The sequence below is a fragment of the Oncorhynchus kisutch genome, linkage group LG1 (assembly GCF_002021735.2).
Source record: "Oncorhynchus kisutch isolate 150728-3 linkage group LG1, Okis_V2, whole genome shotgun sequence".
In the NCBI taxonomy this organism is placed as follows: Eukaryota; Metazoa; Chordata; class Actinopteri; order Salmoniformes; family Salmonidae; genus Oncorhynchus; species Oncorhynchus kisutch.
In genome coordinates, this window is record NC_034174.2 from 29,174,436 (window position 1) to 29,186,244 (window position 11,809).

Genomic DNA, 11,809 nt, shown 5'->3' on the forward strand with positions numbered 1-11,809 from the left:
AGCTCGAGAGTTTAATGCAGTCCGAAATCATAAGCAATAAAAGGGCCTATCTCATAAACGTTCACAATCCAGGTAATAAGCTATGTTTTGCCATAGGTTTGGCCCACTTACTCAGCCCAGGATGTACGGATCAAGCCGCGTTACATAAAGCTCGAGAGCTACAAACTGCGGTGGGTCTCGGTATACAGGATGCTGTGGCTTTCTCAGACATAGTCAAATTTGAAAACTTTCTGAACATCAAGATTGTGGTTTTGTACCACAGTAGGGCTAATGACGCTCTCCTCAAGTTCCAAAATATACCCGAACCACATCCTAAGACTATGTACTTTTATGTGCAAAATGAGCATTACTATGCCGTAACTAACATCACAGCCTTTTTAGGCGCGCCATATGTCTGTCCAGCCTGTCATACCGGCTACACACGCATGGGGGGGCACTCGTGCCGTTACAACTGTTCAGTATGTCTGGATAAACATTGCCCTATGCAGCCGCTAAACTTGACCCCCTGTGCGGATTGTCACCGCACATGTCGTTCGGCCTACTGTTACGAAAAACACAAAACTGAAACATGGCATCCCAAGGCATGTAAATCTGTAAGCAGTTGTGACATTAACAAGAAATGTCCAAAATGTCATTGCAATTACAACCTTAAAATAGATAGCCCTAAACCTCATGTTTGTGGAATTATACACTGCCCAATCTGTAAAGGTCCTTTGAAAAGCAGAGACGCGGAAGCGGTTCAAGAAGTAACACATGAGTGTTACATTCAGCCCTTGGCTGAAGATGAACATACAGAGAAATATGTGTTTTATGATTTTGAGACAACTCAGCAATCAGGGGTTCATTTGCCTATTTTTGTGTCAACCATGACTTTCAAGGGTGAAAAATGGTCGGCCGAGGGACCCGATTGTGCCCGACTCTTTCTAAAACATTTTAGAAAAGCCCAGTACAGAAACTTCACGTTTATAGCTCACAATGCTAGGGCCTATGACTCCTATCTGCTTCTGAACCCTTTGATACAGCAAGGCGTGGCACCCAGTGTCATAGCTCAAGGGAGTAAAATATTATGCTTTGTTGACCCCGCCTTCAAACAGAGATACATTGACAGCTTAAGCTTCTTACCCATGAGATTGGCTCAAATGCCAGAGGCCTTGGGTTTTGAAAACTCTGTCAAAGGCTATTTCCCTCATTTCTTCACATCTGAGGAGAATCTACATTATATAGGATCTTATCCAGCCCCCGAAATGTACGGGTGTGATCAAATGTCTCCCAAAGAGCGTGAGAGATTCATGACATGGTACGAGACCGTAAGACATGGCACTTTTGATTTCCATAAAGAGATGGAATCATACTGTGACAATGACGTTGTTATACTTCGTGAAGGATGCCTCAGATTCAGAGAAGAGGTAATCAAAGATGCGGGCATTGACCCCTGGAGCTGTACAACTATTGCATCAGCGTGCATGAAAACCTATCGTACACACTATCTAACTCCTGAATCTATAGCTATCCCATCGCCAGACAACTACCGACGCCAATTCAAGGCCTACTCTAGTGGTTCCATTCAATGGTTGGAGTACTTGGCCCAGGATAAAGATATTTTTATCCAACATGCTTTGAATCGGGGGGAGAAGGCTTTTGGGCCTTACCATGTAGATGGATACACACAGATTGACGGGGTTGAGACAGTGTATGAGTACAACGGTTGTTTCTTCCACGGTTGTAAATTATGCTTTGTCCCCCACACCTTGTGTGTCCTAACCCAAAAGACTTTTGGGGAAATGTACCAAGAGTTTCAAGACAAACTGAATTCTTTAAAGGCTACTTACGGGTTAAAAGTTGTGGTTTTGTGGGAGCACGAATGGACAGCCCTCAAAAAGGTAGATCCTAGTGTTAAGGCCTTCCTTACCCATTATGACCCTCCAGAGCCCCTGGAACCGCGACAGGCCTTGTTTGGAGGCCGGACCAATGCTTTGACATTGCGTTATGTAGCTCAACCCGACGAGACAATAGGCTATGTAGATTTTACATCCCTATATCCTCATGTAATGAGTTCCTCATTCTATCCTATAGGGCATCCTGAAATTATTCACAGCGACTTTGACGAACCCCAAAATTATTTTGGTTTAATCAAAGCGACTGTCTACCCTCCTAGGGGGCTGTTTATACCTGTGTTGCCTTACAAGGGTCCTAAAGGAAAACTTTTCTTTCCCCTTTGTCGCACATGCTGTGAAAACCACAACCAGGAAAACCCCTGTGATCACACAGATCAAGAAAGAGCCCTGACCGGTGTATGGGTCACTGTAGAATTCTCTAAGGCTTTAGAGAAGGGGTATCGTGTGGCCAAAATCTTTGAAGTGTGGAACTTTTCCAGGAAATCAGACACACTTTTTAAAGAGTACATCAAAACCTTCTTGAGATGCAAGCAGATGGCTTCAGGCTATCCTGCATCGGTCACAGATCAAGAAAGTAAAGACCAGTACATTCAAGACTACCATGACAGAGAAGGCATACTTCTTGACCCTGACAGAATAGAGGTCAACAAAACCAAAAGAAATGTGTCGAAATTGTACTTGAACTCCCTTTGGGGGAAATTAGCGCAGAGATGCAATATGCTAACAACTTCGATCATTAAAGACCCCGAAGAATTTTTGGAATTTGTTTTTTCGGACCAATACGAAATTTCACATTTTTCCTTCTTGAGTCAAGACATTGCCTTGGTGCAATGGAGGCGCCACCAAAAGTGGGTTCTACCCCCGGGTAATGTAAATGTGTTTCTTGCAGCATTTACCACAGCCTATGGCCGCCTTGAACTGTACACCCTCATGGAACAGCTTCAGAGGCGGGTTCTTTACCACGACACAGACTCTGTGGTCTATGTAAGCAAACCGGGGGATTGGACCCCCCCACTTAGCAACTATCTTGGGGGTTTAACGAGTGAACTCGAAGAGGGTGACCATATTACAGAATGGTCCTCATGTGGTCCAAAAAGCTATGCTTTTAGGACTAAAGCCAATCACGTGGTGTTGAAAGCCAAAGGCGTGACTCAAAACTATGAAAATGCACCGCGTGTAAACTTGGAATCAATCACGCGCTTGGTCGAGGGGTTCGTAAAGGACAAGAATAGTGACTTGGAGATTTTGAGCTCCTACAACAAAATAGTGAGGGATAAAAAGGGGTTCCATCTAAGAAACGCACCACTCACTAAAAGATTCAGGGTAGTCTATGACAAGAGACAGCTATTGCCTGACGGTACCACATTGCCCTTTGGCTACTGACTTATGCTACAAGCCCCAGTGTGTCTTAAAGCTTAAGATATTATGACTGCTGTCGAGGGTTTTGACCCCCGGCTACAATTGCCTTTTTCAGCATTAATTGCCGGCCCTTCAAACAGTGGCAAAACTTTTTTTGTAAAAAGTATTTTAGAGAATTCTGAACATGTGTTATCTCAAAAGCCTGACAATATTGTATGGTGTTATTCATGTTACCAACCTCTGTATGATGAATTATTGAAGACAATAAAAATCAAGTTTGTTGAAGGAATACCCGATTCTCTGTCTGATGATGAACTTCTCCCCCCACATGTAAATAATCTGCTGGTTTTGGACGATATGCTATTTGCTGGTAGCGAACACCCTGAAATTGCACGAGCTTTTACCCAATATACTCATCATAGAAACCTGTCCGTGCTTTACTTGGTCCAGAATGTGTTTCACCAAGGTAAAAATAGTCGGACCATTAGCTTGAATGCCAACTACATGGTATTGTTTAAAAATCCTAGAGACAAACTGCAAATTAGCACTCTAGCTCAGCAGATGTACCCTGGACGGAAATCATACTTTATGGAGAGCTATGAGGACGCTACCAAAGAGCCATTTTCTTATTTAATCGTGGATTTAAAAGCAAATACTCCAGAACACCTTAGGCTACGTACAGGGCTGTTTCCGGGGGAGAGGCCTGCTGCATACCTTCCTAAAAAGTAAACGCTATGTCTCTGCGTTTAAAAAGAAACCTCCCCCTCTTGAGAAGGCTAGTAGGTTCTACAGCTAAAGAACGGAAGGCCATCTTGGGTCGCTGTTCTTCAGATCTCATATTAGCCCTATGTGAGATTGCTTTGAATCTTCTCAAAGGACGCATTCCACTCACCCTGAACCAATTGAAAAAATTAAGGAGACAAAAGACAGCGATCAAACTCTTTGCCAATAAAAGGGCCAGTCTTCAAAAGAAAAGACATAGTATACAACAGTCTGGGGGTTTTCTTCTACCTTTACTCAGTATAGCCGTGCCCTTCATCACCAGCCTTATTGCGGCCAGACGTGGTGGTTGAACACGTGGGTGTGATGGCCACTAAAATGTACTTGGTGCCTCAACAAGAGTTGGATAGACTTAAAAAACAAATGCAGGGTCCTGAAGATATCAGACAAACAGCGGAAAATGATTTGGATACGGCCATGAAGGATGTTTTGAACCGAAAAGGATTGAACCCCTATGATAAGATTCAAAAATACACAAACCTAATGCAAAGGTATTTGACTCGGGTAAAGCAAGGGGAGAGAGAGACTAACCATTTAACCCTTTCCCTACCGGACCCTTTAACAGATGTCGAACCTAACGATAGCCATGCCCCTGTAAGGCCTGTACCGTCGATCTTACCTAGTGGAGATAATATGTCGGGTGAAGCTCAAATGCCATTTGAAGATAAAGTTATGCATGACCTACTGACACATGTGCCTTTACGTAACAGGAAGAATGTTAAATACATTATGAACAAGATAAAAGACTCAAAGGGGATAGCTGCTTGGAACGACTCTGGAGAGTTTATCCTTCAGGGCTCTGTGGTTAGGGGGTCCCATATGCAGGACTTGCTTAAAAGTACCACGGCTGCCCACAAGGTTGCTGATGACCGAAGGCCTCCCGGCTGGCGTCAGTTTCTTAAGGCCCTGGCAATCCTCAACATCCCCCTCTCCGGTGTACCCAACCATAAGCTTCGTCAACAGATTCAAGCTTTAAAACAAAAGCCTTCAACGAGATACAGCACCCCTAAAGATGCCCCAACGACACCGGCCCCATATGAAAGCGATGATGCTAACTCATTTACTCCCATGAACGTCTCAGGACCTTTTCCTAAACCCGATCTCTCGGCGTGGTTAGACTTTTGAAAATGACTTTTGAATGACTATGATTAAATTCAATAAATTTTTTATTTGAAAAATAAGCAAGTTAACATTTGTGGCATTCTTGAAACATATGACGTGAGCATACGCCTTGATTACGCGTTCTTAAAGGACACACATTTGAACACTTTTGATATTTTCTAACAAAACAAGATACAAGGTTATCATTACTTCTTAAATCATCCTTATAAAGAGACATAACATCTTCAAAAGAAACTCCCCGGGCTCTTTGGCACAGGTAAAATACACAGTGGTGACCGCATGTAGTGGAAAGGTTATCTTGCACTTGTTTGATGTTGTAGTAGATCTTTGTACCGTTTAGGGTCAAAAAATCTTTAATAGATTTAGGGAAATGTGAAAAACTGGGGGGAAAGCCATAGGAATCAAAAAAAGTTGAGATTTTTCGTCCACCTTCCTGTTCTAATGTCATAGCTAGCCAATGTTCACCAGGCATGTGTTTAGGATGGGTATTGACAATAAACATTGCAGGCCTCTCAGACCATATCTCCATAGGTAATTCATCACAAGCCAACACTCCACAAAATTGTTTTCCAATCAAGCGGCTCATGAGCCCGTCCAACTCTTGGGTATTCATGTCTTTGTTCAAAGGTCCTTAATAATAATCCACTAAGACCTGTCTTCGGGCATTCACTTCCAAGATTGAATCAGAGCATGCGTAAACAATCATGCTAACTGTACAGGCTAAAGGTGTACGGAAACGCATTTCCAGCCTGAGGTTACCTTGGGACACCACAGACAGATTTCCTGAGGTGTCATCATCAGGTGATAAATTGAAAGCATACAATGTGTAACCCTCTGCAAAATCATTTCTGTCAATAGGTAAAGAGAGATCTTTTAGATGTCGCCCTGTAGCCAGGAATAGATTGTAAAATTCTCGCACAGATATGTTGTTATTAAATTGTGGTTGGAAAGCCTTCGCCGGAACCTGACGTCCGTCCTGACAGAGCGCTACATACTCTGCATTGAAGTGCTGAAAATTAAAGGGGTTTTTATCTAAACTGCCCGTATTAGAGGCGTGATCAACCAGACCTATAACCACATATCTAGGTAAAGGGCCTAGAAATAGGTTTTCTTGACTGCAGATTCTACTGCCCACAGGTATGCTAAAGGTTTTCATGGTAATTCTTTGGAGAGGGTAAAGGGCATTTCCTTTCATCAAAGCATGTGAGTGACCCAGGCGCACGGCCGGAGATACAGATACTTTTTTAATAAAAAGGGTTGCCCCCAACACTTTCAAACTAAAATCCCCGTCTTGGGGAGACATCAGGCAAAAATCATCCTTGGCCCTGGTTAATTTTAATCTTAAATCAACCGAATTTAAGAGTAACCGTTCTTGAAAGAAAATGTCAGAGTGTATAGGGCCTAGCAAATGAAACTCTCGAGATTCGGCGCAGTAGCGAGCTCGTGCCGCTAGTCCTTTGTTTGCACCGGTGGAAGGGTCTGTCGATTCCATAGAGGCTCCTGCAGTATCCTTGCTAAACAGCCCGGCGCTAAATTGGGTTTTGAGAGTGTCTTCGGAGTAGTTTAGTAAACACTCCATGATGGCTCTATAAGGGTATGTAGCGCTGCTTTGACTGATTAGGCGTTCACCCAAAGTCACATCAACTTGGGAGAAAATGGTGGCCAAGGGGTAATTAATGAGACTCACTTTGGCATCGTCTGCAATATTAGACCCATCTCTTTTGGTCACTTTTAGACGTAAATGCACCAAGGTGTTGTTGAGGTCCAGATAGTTGTCACCATGGCCTGGTATGAAAAATTCGATAGGCCCGTTATCGGTAATAGCAGAGAGAGGGGCTATCTCCACATAACTGGATCTATCTATTGAATGCTGCGTTAACGGTGCCGTGAAAAGATCAAGTTCTGTCTTTATAGCTTCAGAGGACATTCGATGTAAAAGAGCCATGTCACTTATTCTTTTAGAAAATACTTCCTAGTATTCTTTTAGCCTGTTTTGGTACAGACCTCCTCACTTTACCCCGTCTTTGACTTACTGAGGTTCTTTTAACAGTTAACCGCCGCTTTTTAGGTGCAGGTCTACGCCTTAAACCAGGAGGTCTCTTTTTTGGCCTTCGAGACAATATCATAAGCCCCGAGCCTTCTTGATGCTCCACCTCTGGTGACGCCCTTCGGGTCATAGCATTGGCTACAACCTCACTTACTATATTTTTAGCCGCTGATTTTAAATGTGGTTTGGCTATGCTGAAGCCTCTCTTCATAAACGGTAAAACCATCCTGAAGAGGTTACGGAATATACCTCCTATCCCCGAACCATACATTGTCGGCGCTCCATGATATCCTGGTAGTCCATTACCCACTTGATCCACATAGTATGAAACATAACGGTTAGGGTCGAGCTGATGGTGCTCCATAACCCTTTTATTTGTATTATGTTTATAAATATAATACAGCTATTATATATGTAGAGAGGTTTTGGTGGGTCTAAAGTGGAGTTTTACAATCGTTTTACCATAAGTAAATTCAATGTTTTCGTTCTGATCCGTTTTAAGCTCAACCAGAATGTTTTCAATATAGTTCTTGCTGACATGTACGTAGTGCGGCTTGTCATAATTGACAGTGACGATGTCCCCATCCTTGCCGTCTATATGAACTGTTCGCAGGAGGGGCACACAGCTGTCTCCGACCCTTTGATAGGTTATGATGTCGGTATAGACAAATATGTTGTAAAAGCCTGCATGTATATCCGCAGGGAATGGGAATAATTTATCGTTCACATACGTCCATTTATTGGGACCCATCCCCAACATGTAGGATAAATTACCGCTGGTCTTTATACCTCCGTTAGCAGGCCCTGAGATTTGTATCCTTTTATGGATTGGATTGTAGAATAGGAATATTTCCATCTTGTTCAGGGTTAGGTGTTCATTCAACTCTGAGACGATCCTGTCGACGGTTCTATAGAAACCTTTTTTAAGCTTAATAAGTTTCGCAGGTTCCGAGAACCTTTTGCAATAAAAATCACGGTCCTTAGCTTTGATATTATACCAACTATGGGGGTATGTAATCTCGCTGAGACCTACTTCCCAAGCCTCTGATAACTCTATAGGCTTTGGAAAATTGGTTGTATACTTCGAACTCTGATTATTACGATATATCTGTGCCGACGCATTACTGGGGAGAGTCAGGTAGAAGCCGCTGTGTTCCATGATGCCCAACTGTGTACACGCGAATGATGCGCTAGTTATCATGACTAGGGGTTTAAATTAACCCCCGTTGCCTCCACCACATCCTGCTCCAATACCCAACTGTTGAACTTTTGAGGCCAGTTTTTCCAGCGGACCAGCAACCATTTTTTACCCTTTTCTCTCTTCTGATCTAGAATCTCCTCCACGTGAAAGACTTTGTCTTTACCCAACTGGACCTTCTGTAATTCCTTCTCATAAAAAGATCCCTCTATAAGATCCCCGTCATAATCTTTTAATTTGTAGACCGGCGGAATGCGTGGCAGACATTCGGTAACGGTAAACAACTCCGAGCTAAAGCCTTGTTCGTATTTTTTGTCGAAAACACCCCTCAACTTTGATATACGCACCAAGTCACCCACTAGGAATTTAAAAGTCATTTTTTTCTTACGGCGAAGTGGGAACAAACCATACATATTTTTAAAGACTTGAAAAGAGTTTTCCGAAGAGACCTCCGAGGGCTTCATACGTATAGTCTTATGGTAGCTGTGGTTGTAACCGTTTACTAAATCCTGAACTATGTCTGTATATCGGTTGGTGTTGTGAGCTGTAAAATAGCGCCACATCCGCTCTTTCAAAGTCCTATTAAAGCGTTCCACAACCGAAGCTTTCAAATCAGAGCCTGTAGCAAAATGTACTATATTATACTTATTCATTAGCTTCTGAAATGTTTGATTAAAAAATTCTTTTCCGCCATCCGTCTGCACTTTCTTGGGGGCGCCTCCTGCCTTCAAGATCGATTCAAAGGCCCTGGTCACCTCTGCCCCGCTCTTATTTTTTAACACCCTTACATAGGCTAATTTAGAGAAAATATCTATAACCGTTAGCATGTAGCGATTTCCATCATTTTTATCGGCAAGGGACTGCATGTCACATAGATCCGCCTGAAATTGGGATAATGGATGCGTAGAAAAAACTCTATTTCTTGGAAAATGTTTTCTTACAGGTTTATGTAGAGTGTAGGCATCTTGCTCTGATAACCATTCATTCACTTTAGCATCGCTTAACAGACTACCTGTTTCTTCGACTATAGCTCTCTGTAAACGCTCTTTACCCCCATAAGACCCGGGGTTAGAGGGATTATAATATATGTTTTTCAACAGCTGCTCAGCCATCCTTCTTGCCTCTCTGAGGTACAATAACTGTAATGAGCCACTTTCATATAACGACAACATTTCAGTTTGTGAATTTTTATTTTAAGAATGCAACAATTATTACGTATACAGACAATTCAGGATTTGTTGCAAGATACAAGTCCCCGTTTTCTCAACAATCACAGCATGCAACACCCTGTATATATTGTTTAGATTTACAGGTTTGTTTCGCTGAATTTTTAAAACACACACGTCTGATATATAAGTATATAAACAACAAATATGATACACATTCACATTAAAGGGTGGTTCAAACAAATAATGTAAAATCTTAGCCAAAGTTATTTCTAGTTCTTCAGAATCCTCAACAAGCCTTGATACCATATGTGACCATTGTAAACTCTCGCCCGTATGTCGGACATGTTTCATGATTTGCTCCATTTTTAACACACGCTCTACAATAACCCCTGTATTGTGGGTTGTGTAGAACTTTACATTGTTCACTTTATTTTCAATAATCTGATGCATAACATTTGTAAGGTCTCTCAAAAGAAAAAATGTATTTATTCGCTCAAACATCGTAGACACATAGTTACCCATAGCTCTAAATAAACAAAATGTCACTCGGTCTCTTGGGATTTATTGAGCCAGAAAAGCATCACATCAGCCATCACAGCTTCCCTGTATTTGTTGTCGTCCACCAGGGTGTGTCGGATTTCTTTGAGTTTCTCATGGATGAAGAGGGCCTCCTTCAGTTCATGTAGGAAGGCTTCGGTTACCCCGTAAACTCTAGGGATAGACGGCGCAATACCCATAGACTCCAGGGCGATGACCAGCGCTGGTATAAAACGGCAGGACCACAGTCTTTTCACCAGCTCCTCAAAATGATTGAAAAAGTAGTATCTAGGAGGGTCGTAGAGGCAAGGATGACGACGCTGGCTGGGATGATTGATCTCACAGCCGATGCATTTTTCTCGTATATATTCGCCAATCACCACGTTTAAAAGTGTAGCTACAGAGGCCTTGATTGTATCCACAAAAACAGTACTGGCCACCCCATCAAACACATCCTCAGGCTGGGTAAATGTCGGGGGTGTCACGGGTCTTGCCAGGGGTGCGTAGAGTGTAGGGCTTCGTGGCATAGAGTCTTTAGTGTCGGGCCCCCATGACGTAGTGGCTTCCTCGTAGATGGTCTGGAGATCCATGGTGTATGCTGAAATGAAGAACTGTCTGCTTTTTTTCTTTTTATTGTAGAACAAGGCCCTTGGGTATCTGGGGGGGCGGGGTTAAAGCATCCGCTTACTTAGTTTTCTTCTGACGCTGTATCTTCTTGAGGCTCTTTTGCATCGTAATCTTTACGATTCGTATATATTATGCACTTCTTTAAATGAACAAGGCTCTGACGCTGTTGGCTCTGTACAAAGAGAGCATCCAACGGTTGCAACATTTTCAATTCCAGTACATCCCAACTGTTAAAAGGAATAAGCAGACGCAGTCGGGTATCCCCAGTCAGGCCACCACCCCTAAGTTTGTGGTTTCGGATTGCCTCGGTGCCGATATAGAACTCCACGCTGCCGCACGGTCGGCCATTCTTTCTTTGTATTTTCACCCTGTGAAATATTTGTCCTGAGGAGTCCGGGGTACCTTCCCAACGGGTCTCGTGGCCCGTGAACACACTATACCCCTTGGTGATAAGGCTCAGTTCAGGACACACAACCTTGCGAAAAACCGACCAGTCTTCAACACCATATTCCAAGCCTACAGTCTGGTCTGTATATTCTTCTCCTTCATCTACCGTATAGAGGGTCACTCTACAGGCCAGGTAATCAAACCGATACCCCCACTGCTGGCCATTAGACATCAACACTTGATCTGTCAGAGCATTTGCTGGCGGTATTTGGGTTCTATACACATTTAAAAAACGTTTTTTTGGCGCATCATATATTGCTGGTTGATACTTTGCCCTTGCTCTATGGGCAACCCGAAGGCCTGTTTCAGTTGTTACAGTCATCACTGCTTTGGTACCGATCCCAAATTCCATGGTTATTCTTAAGATCTTGTGCACTCTTAAACAGGTATTGTTCAGCGGCTTTATAAGGGGCCTTAACCAACCCAAACCGTGAGAAACAGTAACAGGTTGACCTGACACATGGTCACTTACTCAACCCAGGGCATGCACCCTTCTACATGACATAGGGTCATAAATCATTACATAGGGTCATAAATCAGGCTTGGGTCATCAATCATTAACGGCCTGTCAAAGGGACCCTTACTCACCCCATAGCCCCCACCTAACCAGGCTTGTCTATCAGGCTTG